The sequence below is a fragment of the Carcharodon carcharias genome, chromosome 17, assembly GCF_017639515.1.
Source record: "Carcharodon carcharias isolate sCarCar2 chromosome 17, sCarCar2.pri, whole genome shotgun sequence".
NCBI lineage: Eukaryota > Metazoa > Chordata > Chondrichthyes > Lamniformes > Lamnidae > Carcharodon > Carcharodon carcharias.
The window spans coordinates 28,099,783-28,115,583 of NC_054483.1; positions in this window are offsets into that span (position 1 = coordinate 28,099,783).

Consider the following 15,801-nt stretch of genomic DNA (forward strand, 5'->3'; position numbering starts at 1 on the left):
CTCTTCGATTGGATTTCTGTGGCTGTGCTCGGAGTTATGAGTGGATTTCGATCATTGCCAAATAGGAAGGTGTGTTGTGAAGGGAAATAGGTAATCAATATGAGGTTTATGCTGGCTGTAACAGAGGTCTAAGCAATACCTGCTGATAATGTGTGTTGCAGTAAAATGTTGAATCAAACAGTACATGGGGACCTCAGACTGAAATCAATCCACTTACTGTTTATAGAACTGAAACGACTGTTTTTTAAAAAAAAAATCAATGAAGACTACAAATAGAGCAAGCAAGTGCACTTGTGTTTTGGCATATGTGCAGTTTATGAAACGTTCAGTGAACAATGTAACTGGGGAAAGAATGCAAGGAGTTGGGCAATGCTGGCACATGGGTCAAAACCTCCACAAGTGACCATGTACTGGCTCATCCACTGACTGCCTTTAAAATCTGGGGCATCCATGCTGTAGGGAGAATGTGAGAGGCTATCACCCACCAGAATTCTGAGGGCTCATCGCCAGGTCGTAATATATGCCTTTTAACTCCCAGAGCAAGTGCCAATGCTGCTTCCAAGTAAAACCAGATTTTCCTTCATGTTTACCATTGTTTTCCTACAGGTTTTAGTCAGCTTGTTTGGCCTGGGGAGTTTTTCATTATTCAACATTCGCCATGCCTGTGTGCAGAGACACACTTGTATGTGTGTTAACATCTGAAATGTTTCCCCTGGAATGTGCCAATGATCCCCCAAGGTCATCAGCAGTGTATCCGTGTTTATGGCATGTTCCTTAGACTGCATCAACATTTTCAGGGGATTGCGAGGAGTGTGTTGCTGTTTGCAGAGGGTCCCAAAGAATATCTGCCTTGCAGTTTGCATAAATTTTAAGTTGTGTTCACGGGTGAAATTCTAAATGAACTTCTCAGTGCCAGTGTTGGTCAAGCCAGGACCAACACGCCTGTCATAGCATGGGCTTTCCGCTTGACCTTGTTCAGCCTCACTGGTAGGTCCACTCCACCAGCAACCAGATAGTTGGTCAGTTACCAACTGTTTGCGATTGCTGCTGACATGTCTGTTTCAGATATCGGGTTTCCCGGACCAACAGACAGTCATTTTGATATTGAGTTCCCTGCCCAATGTGGCGTCAAGCACCAACACAACTCTTGACCGATAGGTAACAACCCTTGTGACTGACACGACAAGCAACACATGTGGCCTTAAAACATGCAACTACCTTACCACTATCCCACTGACGTCCACCTGAGAGAGGAGAAGGGCCCTGCAGTTTCATATCTCATCTTAAAGACCGTTGGTGGAATTTTATGGCCCTGTCACAGCGGGGTCGAGGCTGTAAAATGCAGCGAGCCATTCAAAAGCCCCCATTGACTTTGGTGGGACCAAAAAATCCCGCCAGTGGGAGGGGTCGGAAAATTCGGCCCGGTGCCTCTAATATTGTGGCACGCTTTTCAGCACTGAACTGGGAGTATCAGCCAAAAGGGTGTTGTGTTTTTATAATGATGTGAAGGCACCAATCTCATAAGGGATTGGGTAATGCTGTGGCTTCCTTTATTTAGACTCAGCACATGAGAACCTTTATACAAAGGTAGAAAGCTTGAAGATATCAGCAGCAGAGCTGTGTGTGCTGTTTTCTGCTCACAGGACAAAGTGAAACTGAGACTGGATCACATGACACATTTCCTTTCCAGTGATGGTACGTTGCTATACTCTTAAATGCATATTACAACAGAAAATGCCTTCAACTTGATTGTGGGAATTGAACCCACAATCTCCTGACACAGAAGAGAGAGTGCCACTGCAATAAACTTGGTGTACCAGACAGGTTTCTTCATAGAAACAGTAAACTTTATTTACAGAGCTCCTGATGAAGCTACATGCTTGAACCAGGTTTACAACTAGAAAGGTCCTTCCCTAAGATTACCCATGCTTAGGGCTGATTCGTTAGCACAATCATGTGATCATTAAATCAGCATGAAAGGCTTTACTTACAATCACTACATTCCTCCCCCTTTAATTTTTTTTTACATCTCTTATTTACAAGCATAGTATAATCCATAACATGTACAAATATACACAGTTCATGCAATTAAAGATCAAGTCTCTGAGGCTGCTTTCTAAATTGGTTAGAGCAACATATCTCTACGACTTGAGATTCTACCACTGGATCGACTTGATCAGGAACTGCAGCATCAGGGACATTCTTAGACAATGGCAGTTCATAATTATTTACTTTAACAGAGACACCAGGTATGTCTATTCTGTGTTGATCTAGCACGTCAGGGATCAAAGGCTCAACTTCAATTTCAGTTGTTGGAGTGCCTCTCTACTTCATAGATGATCCAAATGTTTTCAAAGAATCTGTTTTCTACTTCCACTTGGTATGCAAAGGTCCTGTTTCAGAGATAATTGTACCAGGAACACCCATCTAGGTCCAGTTGCAAAATTTCGCACAAAAACCACAGTAAATTCTCGAGCTTTTCTGTGAATATCATGATTCACTTCCTGACTACTCTGGTTCTTCTCTACCTTCCCCTCTAAGTTAGGAAACACCAGACACAACCTTGTGCGAAGGTGCCATTTCATTAGTAATTCAGATGGCGTTGAACCCGTGGTTGGATGAGGAGTTGTGCAATAGTTGAGAAGTAATCGTGAAATTCGTGTTTCTAATGCTCCTTCGGAAAACGTTACCGTTCCTGTTTCAGACGTTTGTGCTGTTTCTTTTGCTAACCCATTGGACAAGGGATGATATGATGCTGTTTTAATATGTTTAACCCCACTTAAGTTCATGAATCTCTGGAATTCCGTGCTAGTGAAAACAGCGCCATTATCCAAAACAATGACTTCTGGTAGGCCATGTATACTAAAACATTGGAGCAGTTTTTCAATAGTTGAACACAATATCGCTGATCTAACTTCATACACATCCATCCACATAGAATGCGCGTCGATGATCACCAAAAACATGGGCCAGTATATTCTGGTCAGCGAGTGGGGGTGCGAGGTCCCCTCACCGACACGTTAATTAATGCGGGAACGATGTTGGGTAGAACTCCCGACCTCATCCCGTGTCATTTCAATTTTCATTCGGCGGGGGCGCAGCCGAATCAGCTGTGCGCTCGCCGACCTGTCAATGGCCAATTGAGGCCATTTAAAAACTAATTGAAGTAGTTAAAGGACCTGCCCATCCAACCTTAAGGTTGGCGAGGAGGCTGGGAGCCCTGGCGGACTTCAGAAAAAGCGTCAAACCTCATCCACGGGCGGGACGAGGCTTCATGTAAGTTTTTAAAAATTTAATAAAAGTTTAATTAAAAGTGATGGATGTGTCCCAACTCATGTGACAGTGTCACATGAGGGGACATGTCAGGGAAAGTTTATTTTTCCACCTGCACCATTTTTAAATTTGGCAACTATCTCCCTGAGGCAGCACTTGGCCTCAGGGAGGTGAGTGCGCTCTTTCATGCGCATGTGCGATGGAGTACACTCTCGGCTGAGGGATTCCCCCCACCGCCTACACAGGGCACACAAAGCGCTTCCAGGTGGACGTCACACTGGGCGGGCCTTACTTGGCCCATTCAGAGGTGGTGCCAATCGGAGGCACGCCCGCACGTGCCCGCTCCTGAACTTCCCCACCAACGGGGGGAAAATTCTTCCCATGGCACCTAAAATTAGACCAACATATGTAGTGCATATGTAGTGTATATGTAGTGTATACGTAGTGTAAATGTAGTCTAACCCAGGGTCCACCAGGCCACTCCCACGGATGCAGTGGAGCCGAAACAGGCAACCTCTGTTATTGCTGATGCTGGAGACAGCATTTAACCACTTTTTCTATATCACAGTCTATACCTGGACACCAGACATAGCTTTGCGCAAGCATCTTTATTTTTGAAATGCCTGGATGCGCACCGTGAAGCTCTGTCAAGATTGGTTCACTTCCTTGAGAAGGGTCGGTGACCCTTGCTCCCCACAATGAGGTTCCATCTTGACAGGTTTACGGGTGTAGAATGGTTTTATTTCTTCAGAGACTGATGCATTCCACCATCCTTGCAATACCTGGTCTCGGACTCTTGATAAAATTGGATCCAGGTTTGTCCAATTCTTTACCTGCTTCACACAGACCGGCGAGGAGTCCAGGAAATTCAACACAAGTAAAACTTCTTGTGGCACAGGAGCATGTGTAATGCTAGCAAGAAAAATGACTGAGGGGCGTCTGCATTTGCTACATGCACACCTGGACGGTGCATAAAACTGTACTCATATGCAGACAAATTCAAAGCCTATTGTTGAATTCTGGCAGAGGCTAATGGCGGAATTGCTTCATCTTCACTAAATAAACCCAATCGTGGCTTGTGATCTGACACTGTGATGAAATGTTGACCATGCAAGTATTGATGGACCTTCTTTACTCCAAATATTATGGATAAATCTTCTTTTTCAAGTTGTGAAAGCAGCTGCCGAGGGAGTTCTGGAGACATCTCCTATTGGTCTTTCAGAATCGTCTTCCATCCTGTGTGACAATACCGCTCCCACCTCGTAGGGAGATGCATTATAGATTAATATTGATTCCTTTGATAGGTCATAGTGGACTAGCAGACATGTCGAGTGTAATAGTTTCTTGGCTTTTATGAAGGCTTCTTCTTGTTGTGCCTTCCATGACCATCTGTGGTTTTTCTTCAGTAATGAGTGTTAAGCATCTAACACTGTAAACAAATTTGGCAAGAAGCAGCTGTAATAATTTATCATGCCCAAAAAATGATTTGAGTTCGCTGACGCTGGTAGGAGAGGGCACCTCTTTTATTGCCTGACTTTCTCCTCTACTGGAAGCAACCCCTGAGCATCTACTCGATGACCCAAGTAAGTGACTTCAGTCATTTGGAAAGTACACGTCTCTTTCTTCAATCGTACACCAGCCTCCAAAAATCTCCTTAAAACCTCTTCTAGGTTGGCCAAATGTTCGGCTTCCATTGATCCTGTGATCAGGACGCCATCCAGATACACTACAACTTGGGAGAGTCCTTGTAGCAGGTTTTCCATGGTTCTTTGGAAGATTGCACAGGCAGATGATACACCAAGGAGTAGGCATGTGTATTGATACAGTGCGTGTTGATGGTGACATACCCTCTGGATGTGCTGTCCAGCTCTAGCTGTTGGTATGCACGGCTCATGTCCAGTTTGGTGTTGGATTTTCCTCCAGCAAGCTTATCGTACAGGTCCTCAGGACAGGGATATTTGTCTAAGTTAGCAGCTTTGTTCACAGTTAATTTGTAGTTTCCACAAATGCGAATAATTTGATCTAGTCTCATTGTAGCGACTATGGACGCTGCCCATTCTGAAAATTGGACTTGCTGGATCATGCCTAACTTCTGTGAGTGGCACAACTCCATATCCACCTTCTCCTTTAGGGAGTAAAATACAGGTCTGGCCTTAAATAACAGGGGTGCTGCCTCTGAATCCATGAATATTTCTGCTTCTAGGCCTTTTATCTTTCCCAGTTCATCACAGAATATGCTGTCATGTTTTTTTCAGAGCTCAGGAATTCCTCCTGTTCGAAATTGAAAAATTTCTGGCAAGTTGAGCTTAATTTCTTTTAACCAATCTTGGCCCAGAAGGCTAGGTCTTTCATCTGTTTCAACAATCACTGGCAGCTGGGCTGTCTGATGCCTGTGGGATACAGGTACAGAGGCGATATCTTTCACCTGTATCTCCAGTGTGCGTCTTCAGCTGAGATGTGGTTTGCTCTACAGTCAGTGGCTGGGTACCTTCACTTAACTATTTAAATGTGTGTTCTCCCGCCACCTGTGGTCGATGCTCCTGCGTCAACCTCCATGACTAGAGGCTTTCCATTTACTTTAAGGGTGATGGCGATCGGTTCAGCTTTCATTGCTTTAACATTACATAGGGAATAGGCATCAGTATCAGCAGCTTTTGGTTCAGTTATAGCGTGCACCTCGATCATTCTGGTCTGCTGTCTGATTGGCTGTCTTGATCTCACCCTGCATTGCTTTATAACCTGCCCTTTTTTGTGATAGGAGTGGCATTCTGCCTCTTTAAATTTGCAGGTTTCCAATACATGGTTACCCCCACATCGATAACACTTTAATCTCTGTATCGCTGGCGAGATGCTTCCAGGATTCCTTTTTGTTTTTCCAGCGGTAAAGACTGTTTGCCGCTTCACGGTTTTCTCCCTGGTTTTCACGCCATGACTGGGGGGTAGGTTCCCGCCCCAACTGAAGGCGGCACCATGTTGCACACTCGGTAAAGCCTGCGAGTCCCTCTCAGCACTCTTCATTGCTAGCACTGTCTCCATGATGCACTTTAGGTCAACATTAGTAAACAGCACTGAACAGTGTTGTCGTGTGTGCTGCAAACCAAATAATCTCACAACATGTTGTTTACAGTATTTCCAAAGTTGCAGTGCTCAGTCAACTGCTTTAACTCCGATGAGATTGACTTACCCGGGGCCCTTACTCATGAATTGAACTTAAATCTTTCCATAATCACCGATGGCTTTGGTTGAAAATGTCCCTGTACGAGGTCTACGAGCTCGTTAAAAGATTTGGAATTGGGCACTTTCAGGGCTGTCAGACTACGGATGAGGTTAGATATCTTGCTCCCGCAGAAACTTAGAAGAACTGCTTTCTGTTTCTCCCAGCTGTTACTTCATTCACCGCAAAATAGAAACCTAGATGCTCTACGTACTGACTCCTGTCTTCCATGGACGAGTCATACTGGTTGATTCTGCTGAAGAGCCGCATGACTAGTGAGTATAATTTTCTTTCTTTTCCTTAAAAACTGACATACTCACATTCACGAGGCGAGGTGCAGCATTGGAGCTTTCCCATCCTCATCGCCAAATGTAATGAAATTGGTGTACTGGACAGGTTTCTTATTGGAAACAGTCAGCTATATACAGAGCTCCTGATGAAGCTGCATGCTTAACCTAGGTCCATGACTTGAAAACTCCAACCCCCAAGATTACCCGTGCTTAGGGCTGATTCATTAACACAATCATGTGATCCCCAAAACAGTCTGAAAGGTTTTACTTATAATCACTACAGCCACCCACTGAGCGACCGCTGACACTCAGTAGAAAGTGATAGTGAGGTTTTGATGGCATCCTTGGGCAGTATCACTTGGACACACAAACGTGCAATTGTATAGCATGAAACTCAATCCATTCTGTCTGTGCTGTAGTTCCTAATCAGTTATCCCACTTGGCTGCCTGTTTATTTACCTTTGTTTTGTTATTTGTTTTGGGGTTCCAGGTTTCAGGTCATAACCTCTGCCCCTTTTTTGGGGCTTTTTGTGTGTTTTTGATTTTGGACTGCTGTTGTAAATGGGAAAAGCAGAAACATCACCATCTCCCTGAGACCCATCTTCTGTTTCTTCACTTACCCCTTTAACATCTCTTTTTCCCTTGCAACATCATCCTTTTCATTGAGTAATCTCTCCTGCCTTCCATCCCATCACAGACATTCCTTTTTGTTCTTTCCTCTCCTTCCCTGCCTCTGATCTTGCTTAAACCCTGTCACAGCTTCAACATTTTCCAGTTATAATGAAAGGCCATCGACCTGAAATGTTAAATCTGTTTCTTAGTATATATTAATGACCTAGACTGCGGTGTGCAGGGCATTTGTGGATGATACGAAGGTTAGAAGCATTGTCAACTGTGATGAGGATAGCCTTGAACTTCAAAAGGACATAGACATGTTGGTGGATTGGGCAGACAAGTGGCAAATGAAGTTCAATGCAGAGAAGTGTGAAGTAATTCATTTTGGCAGGAGGAATGTGGAGAAATAGTATAAAATAAAGGGAGAAACTCTAAAGGAGGTGGAGGAGCAAAGGCACATCAGTGTATACGTACATAGGTCATTGAAGGTGGCAGGGCATGTTGAGAGGGCAGTTAATAAAGCAGACAGTATCTTAGGTTTTATTAATAGGAGCATTGAGTACAAGAGTAAAGAGGTCATGTTGAACTTGTGTAAGACATTAGTTAGGCCTTATCTGGAGGACGGCGTCCAGTTCTGGGCACCATACTTGAGGACGGATGTGAAGGCATTGGATAGAGTACAGAGGAGATTCACAAGAATGATTCCAGGGATAAAGTACTGTAGCCATGAGGATAAATTGGAAAGGCTGGGTCTGTTCCGAGGGGAAAGGAAGGCTGAGAGGAGACTCGATAGAAGTATTTAAGATCCTGAGGGGTATGGACAGGGTAAACAGTGAGAAGCTGTTCCCACTCAAGAGAGCATCAAGATTGAGAGAGCACAGATTCGAAATAATGGGCATAAGGGATAGAAGTGATGTGAGGAAATTTTTTTTCACCCAGTGGGTGAGAGGGTGGTGGAGGCAGGTTCGATCGAGGTATTCAAAAAGAAATTGGATCGCAACCTGAAAAGAGAGAGTATGCAAGGTGACGGGAATAAGGCAGGTACATGGGACTGGGTGGGATACTCTTTCAGGGAGCAAGTGCAGGCCCGATGGGCCGAATGGTCTCCTTCTGCACGGTAAAGGATCTGTGATTCTCTGTGAAAAAGAAAAGATTCTGGTCAGGATTTTCCGGCCCTGTCACGGGTGGGAGCAGCTGGAGATGAGGTGTCCCCCCACCCCCCCAGCCAGAAGCCCATTGACTTGCGATGGGTGGGGAAGATCCCTCCGCCTGTTTCTCTCTCCACAGAAGCTGCCTGACCTGCTGAGTATTTCCAGTACCTTCTGTTTTTATTTCAGATTTCCAGCACCTGCAGTGTTCTGCTTTTGCTCTTTGTTGCTGGGGAGGGCAGGGGGATGCATGCACAGGTTATCAGCTGAGCCCTGTTTTAACCTGAGGCTAAGAACAATTCTCATTATTTTCAACTCATTCCTGGATGTAAGTCGTTGTATGGATGTGTATATTTGCCCAAATTATTCCTGAGAACACAACTTGAAGTGATTTCCTGATTTGAACAATCAGCCCTGTAGACATAAGCATCAACATAGTTGCTCTTAAAAATCTCAGTCACTTCTCTTGTTTCAAAGAACTCTTCATCACTAATCTTCACTTCTCTCACTTGCCTCTAGCCTCCCAGAGAGGGTGACTCATGTTTGGGTTCATTCCTCAATAGGCCTCAGACATCTCCCCTAAGTTGGTCAGTTTATTTATGTTACGCACATTGTCAAGTACATTGCTTAATCAATCTTATTGATATAGGAATGGAGGACAAAATCAAGGAAGTTTATATAGCTCAAACTTTCTCTTCTTCATGAGTTCTCTACTCAAAGGCAGCACTAGCCCACAGTGCCATAACCTCCACCACAGGTAAGGCAAGGAGCCAGGTTCCGAATCAACCCCAGTCAGAATAGGGATCAAACCCTGGTGCTGTTGGCACTAATCTGAACCACACCAACCATCCAGCCAACCAGCAGTCCCCAAGGAGTCCAAGTTGCTGTGGCAACATACACCTTTACATGCATATTGTAGCCTAGAGTTACGGATAGTGATGGTCGAGGCTCCAATTTTCTTTCCATCACATGACTGACCAGGAATCCCTCCCGCTCTCACTGCCTGCCGTCACTGTGTGTTGGCAAGATTTACAGATTGATACTCAACCTGTTTGGCCACCTTATGAATGCACCTTCCTTGGCCATCAGTCCTGGGGTGCGACTTGCACCCAGAGCTTCCAGCTCAGAGGAAGAGATGCTACCCACTGCGACCACAAGACCTCCTCTAAAACCTTTTATCAATCACTATTTAGGCTACAACTGGAATATTTAAGTGAATTTTAACCGCCAGGTTCACTTGTTCATTCTTCAGGGAAATGTCTTGACCATTCACAGTTAAGCTGCCTGGTTTAAATTTCAAACAATGCTTGGCAGCTAACTGTCAGTCACCATCAACTGGTGTATTCTGCATAGTAACGCTTCTACCAATCAAAGTTCACCAATCAGAACTCTCTTCTCACCAACATAAATTGTTGTTCCCTTTACATTTGGCATTCTTGCAAATTGTCCTGATGAGTGTAAGACAAAAATCATTGACCAAAAAAGTATCTTTCCTCAGCAACGTTTAGTGATATGAATGAGACAGCCAGCCACTGATTTAACTTGCTGTGCTGGTTTTACAGTGGCTCTCCGTGTTTCCCAGGCCTCAGGAAACAAGCCAGTGAATGGGAGCGAGGATAGCTTCAGGGAGAAAGTAAATGCCTTTACAGCACTGCATGTGGGCCAAGAGGAGTAGGAATGCTCCTTCCTGAACACCCAAATTCCTGCCCCCATCCACCGCATGCTCCCACTCCACCAGATTCACAACCCCTCCCCTGAGGAAAAGACAGGAATTCGACCCACCACTATACCCTTGGGATCAGACCCACCTCACTTTACCTCCCTCTCAGTGCTGGAGATCGGACTTACCTGCTCCTCTGCCCTGCTGTGAAGGCCTCTCCAACTGATTGGAAACCAAGCTTGTCAATCCAGATAACTCCTGGAACCTTGGCAAGGAGAAAAGACATGCACTGTAGAGTTAAACTCCACATGCATCTAAAATCCCCTCCCCCAAAAAACAACCACTTCTCTCCCCCACCCAATCTCCAATCCCAACCCATCGCTGTTCATATCTAGCCCATTGTGTCCAATTCTGAGCACCACACTTCGGCAAGGCTGTGAAGGTCTTGGAGAACAAATTTATCAGAACAGTATGAGGAACTTCAGTTATGTAGGAAGACTTGAAAACCTGGTACTGTTAAGTTAGATCAGAGAATTATTTTCTCTCACAGGGTCGTAAGTCTGTGGAATTCTCTTCTCCAGTGCAGTGGAGGCTGGGTCATTGAATATTTTTAAGGTTGAGTTAGATAGATCCTTGAGTGATAAGGGAGTCTAAGGATGTAGGGGGTAGACTGGAAAGTAGAGTTGAAACCACAATCAGATCAGCCATGATGTTATTGAATGGTGGAGCAGGCTCGAGGGGCTGAATGGCCTACTCCTGCTCTGAATTTGTATGTCCATATCTACTTGTGACGGAGGATTAGAGGAGAGTTGATAGAGGTGTTCAAAAGCGTGAACCACAGTTTATATAGAATAAATAGGGAGGAATTGTTTCCGACAAGAGAACGGTTGGTAAGTAGAGGCACAGATCCAAGGTGTCCAGCAAAAGATCCAGAAGGTAAGGTGAGGAAACTGTGAGACCAGCACAACAAGTTAAATCAGTGACTGGCCGCCTCATTCACATAATTAACTGTTGCTGGGAAAAGAGACTTTTGTTTTGTCAAAGCTTTTCGTCTTGCACACAGCAGGACCATCCGCAAAAATGCTAAATGTAAAGGGAGCAACAGTTTATACTATCTGAGAAGAGAGTGCTGATTGGTTGGCAAGTGGACTTTGATTGGTAGAGGCGTTACCATGCAGAATGCACCAGTTGATGGTGACTGACAGTTAACTGACAAGCATTGCCTGAAAGGATAGCGCAGGTGAATTTAATAATAGTTCTCAAAAGGGGAAACATTCACAGCTCTAAAGGGAAAGGGCAGGCAAGTGGGGATAATCAGATAGCCAGCACAGGCGTGATGGTTCTATAAATTGATGATCTGCCTCGAGGAGCTACATCATTATCGTTAGGAGGAATGGGGAAACAGAAGAACTTTTGAACCAATGTCTGGACAGCTACACTTCCCAGCGGGAGTCAGCTGCCATCAAGCAGAAGTGGCTGACTTTCTATCCTCCCCCATCCCCAGCTGAAGTCCAATTGCAACACCTCAACAGATAAGCACAACAAGCACAGATCAAGGAGGGAGACTGGAATCTTCAGATCTGTCTTTGCTCAGCTCCAGATAAGCCCAAATTTCAGCCAATGTACAACAGTCTGTTTCCAGAGGTCGCGGGATGAGGAACGAAGTGGCCATGAACAGAGGATTAAATCTAAGAGATTGAGAACAGACAACAGGAATAAAGAAAATAAATATTTGCATTTACATAGCGACTTTCACAACCTTCAAGTGTTCCAAAGCACTTCACAGCCAATAAAGTGCTTACGGAAGCGTAGTCACTGAAGTAATTCAGGAAACATGGCAGCCAGTTTGCGCACAGCAAGCTCCCAACAACAGCAATGTGCTAATGACCAGGTAATCTGTTTTTGTGCTGCTGGTTGAGGGATAAACAATGGCCAGGGCACAGGCAGTAACACCCCTGTACTGTTTCATCTTTGCACAAAGCCTGCAAAGGGGAAGATTCAGGATATTTTTAGAATTTTCTGAGAACAGCCCGAATCATAATCATCCTCCTGCAACATGAGTTGATGGACAGTGACATATATGCTTTGAAGCAGGGTAGGAGATGGAAATTTGACCTTGATGTATGTTTGCATTATACATCACCACAACTGGTGCCTTGCTCCACAACTCCTGCATCAGTGTTCACGGTCCAGACAGGGTTGTGTTGAAATTCCCCTGCGCAATCTCAGCTTGTGTCCGCCTCAGAAACATTGCCCGACTTCGCCCCCCCCCGTCTCGCCTCATAGGAAGTTTTGTGGCACAGAAAGAGGCCGCTTGGCCCATCGTGTCCGCACCGGCTGAAAGTCGAGCCACCCGGCCCAATCCCATTTTCCAGCGTTCGGTCAGTAGCCCTGTAGCTTACAGATTTGAGGTGCGCATCCAGGCACCTTTTAAATGAGTTGAGGGTCTCTGCCTCCGCTGGCCTTTCAGGCAGTGAGTTCCAGACCCCCACAACCCTCTGGGTGAAGAAATAAAAATCCTCATCTTCCCCTCTAACCCTACCAACAATCGCTTTAAACCTATGCCCCCTATATGCTCCACAGTGGGCAAAGCTGTCCAACCTCCGCACATACCCAGGAAAATATCTACCCCCACTTCCTCCTCCTCCCCACTCCTCTAGCATCATCACGCTCACTTTGCTAAGGATGAGGTCTCATTAGAAAAAAGAAATGGAAGATTATAATTAATTATCCAGCAATCTCAAGAGACCAATCCCCTTCAACCCTCATCCGTGACTTCATTGTCTCTGAGCTCGACTACGCCACTCCTGGCTGCTCTCCCACATTTTAGGCGCCCAAGTTCTGGGCTACCCTGTCCCTATGCCTCTCCGCCTCACTCCCTCACCCTCCTCCTTTAAGACACTCCTTAAAACCTGCCTCTTTGACCAAGCTTTTGGCCATCTGGCTGAATATCTCCTGATGTGGCCCAGTGTCACGCTTTGTTCAATAATGTTCCTGTGAAACATCACGGGACATTTCAATATGTTAAAAGTGCTATATAAGTATAAGTTGTTGTTGTTGATGTTGTTGTTGTGGTTGTGGTGTACTGTATATAGCATAACATCCCCAGGCACTTCACAGGAGCGATTTCGAACAACAACAACTGATTCTGAGTCACAAAAGGATTTATTAGGAAAAGTGCTTGGTCAAACAGGCAAGTTTTAAAAAAATCTTCCTAAAGGAGGGGAAGAGGCAGAAAGGTTGAGGGAGGGAATTCCAGAGCTTCGGACCCAGGTATGACTGCCAACAAGTGCGGCGATTAAAATCAGGAGATGTGCAAGAGAGATGGAATGGTGTGAGCGCAGAGACCTCTAAGTGTTGTGGGGCTGGTGGAGGTCATAGAGAGTGGTGAGATCGAGGAGGGATATGAAAATGAGGTTGAGGATTTTAGAACCCAGGCTTTGCCGGAATAGGACCCAATGTAGGTCAGCGGGCACAGGGGTGATGTGAACAGGGACTTGGTGTTAGTCAGGATGCAGGCAGCCAAGTTTTATACAGCTCAGGTTTACACAAAAAAGGCATGGGTTGCTATATTTCACTCCTAGCTCGGTGATAAATGGCAACTAAACTGATAGGTTACCTATACCAGTTACAGTTGTTCTGAACTGATATGGCATCAGTTGATACCAATCCTCTAATGCTCGTTGATGTGCCATTTGGTATGTTCATGCATGCCACATTGACCTGTTAAACTGCAGTGGGCCAAAGGAGTATAATAAGGAATTCAGAACAAACGGGCGACATTAACCCTATCCATTTCAGACCTTGCACTGTGCTCAGTTGCGAAAGGTGAGGAATGCACTTGGATGAATGGTAACTAAAGGCCACTTGACAACATTCGTAAACAGAAAGCCTGGCACCGTTACACCAGGGGTCAGTACAAATACAGCAGTAATGAAAGGTGTTCTAGGTTGTGTTCTTCCAGCTTGGACTTGAAGTGCGGGATTTGGCTCTTAGAGAAGCTGCAGACACACTCTGGTATCTAAACACTCGGTCATTAGTACCACATCCAAACAGGTTACAGAGTAGGCATGTTGCTCCTAGGCATCAATTCAACCTCTCCCTCTCTCTCGAGTCTAACCCATGACTGACTGATGTCAGTGGTGCATCATCATCTACATCATGCATTAGCTTAGCCCATCCGTTAACCCTTTGTAATACAGGGGGAACCGTTTTGACAAGGGGAAACGAACAGCATAGGGTGAAATTTGGGGAGGTAGAGCAAAGGCTGTGTGCAACTATCCTGCATGAATATCCCCCATGGTGTAGGTGTGATGGGTCAGTCTTCCTGGGGCCTTATGTATTACCCGCCCCTCCTCCACCCAATCCTGAGGGGGGCAACAAGATACGGGCTTGTGCACCAGCCTCCTACAAATGCCCTAAAAGGGAGTCTGTCAATTTTGAACTCAGCCCCATCTTTTATCCTGCTCCGAACATTAATTTAATTGGATTTTGGAACTCGGAGGGATGCAACCATCCCAGTTTTGCATCCTCCTGTGGAAGAGGAAAGGAGGAGTTGGCAGTTTTGCAAAGGATTTGTGCCATTATCCTTGTTACAGGCCTTCAAGAAGACTGATGAGGAGCAGGAAGGATTATCAGGTCAAAGTCTCGTGTGGCCTAACCAATAAAATTCTCTAAATTGGCTTGAATACTTTGATAAAACTCAGCTGCTTTAAGTAGATAACACATATCAAGAAAAAAAGCAACAGAGACTCACAAATGCAATGTAGTTTATCCGTGTCAAGTAAAAAAAAAACGATTAGGATGATAACATCTTTTTGAAATCAAGCCTACATTTCTCTGTCTCTGTCTCTCTCTCTCTCTCTCTCGCTACAGACAAAGCATGTTTGTGAGAATTGAGCAGGACTAATCAAAACAGCCTTGTGTGATAAACGCTGCAAATACATCAGCATGGGAGGAAACAAAAGCAATCCATTCATGTCACGGCTTTCACGTCTTCGCAAAGCACACAGCAAGATCCCAAAAACGAGGCAAACGGCTAACTCATCACCAACATGCTTCCAATAGCTTTCTTCAGGCCAGCTGCTCATAACTTCTGCCAGAAGATGAGGGGTGATGACGCTGTGTGCGGGTGGAGGGTGGGGGGGGGGGGACGGTGCTGGGGAACAAGGGGTGGGGACGGAGGAGGGGGTACTGTGGGGGGATGGGTGCAGGGGTGGTGGGGGGGTTTGGTGGGAGGGTGGGTGTGGGGTGGTGCACAATGGGGGTAGTGGATGGGTGGTGGGGTGGTTGGGTTTGGGCGAGAGTCCTGGGGGAGCGGTGTCGGGGCCGGTGGGAAGGGTGCCGGGGTGTGGGAGAGTTGCTTGGGCGGGTGTGGTGGGATGGGTTGGTGGGGGTTGTGAGGGAGGGGGGGGGGTGGGTGTGTGGGCAGTGTCGGGTAGGGGTGGGTGGGGTTGCGGGGGTGGGGGTGGGGGTTGTTGGGGTGGGTTGGTGGGGGGGTGTGAGGGAGGGGGAGGGGTGAGTGTGTGGGCAGTGCTGGGGGCAGTGGGTGGGGTTGCGGGGGTGGGGGTGGGGGTTAGTGGGGTTGGTTGGTGGGGGGGT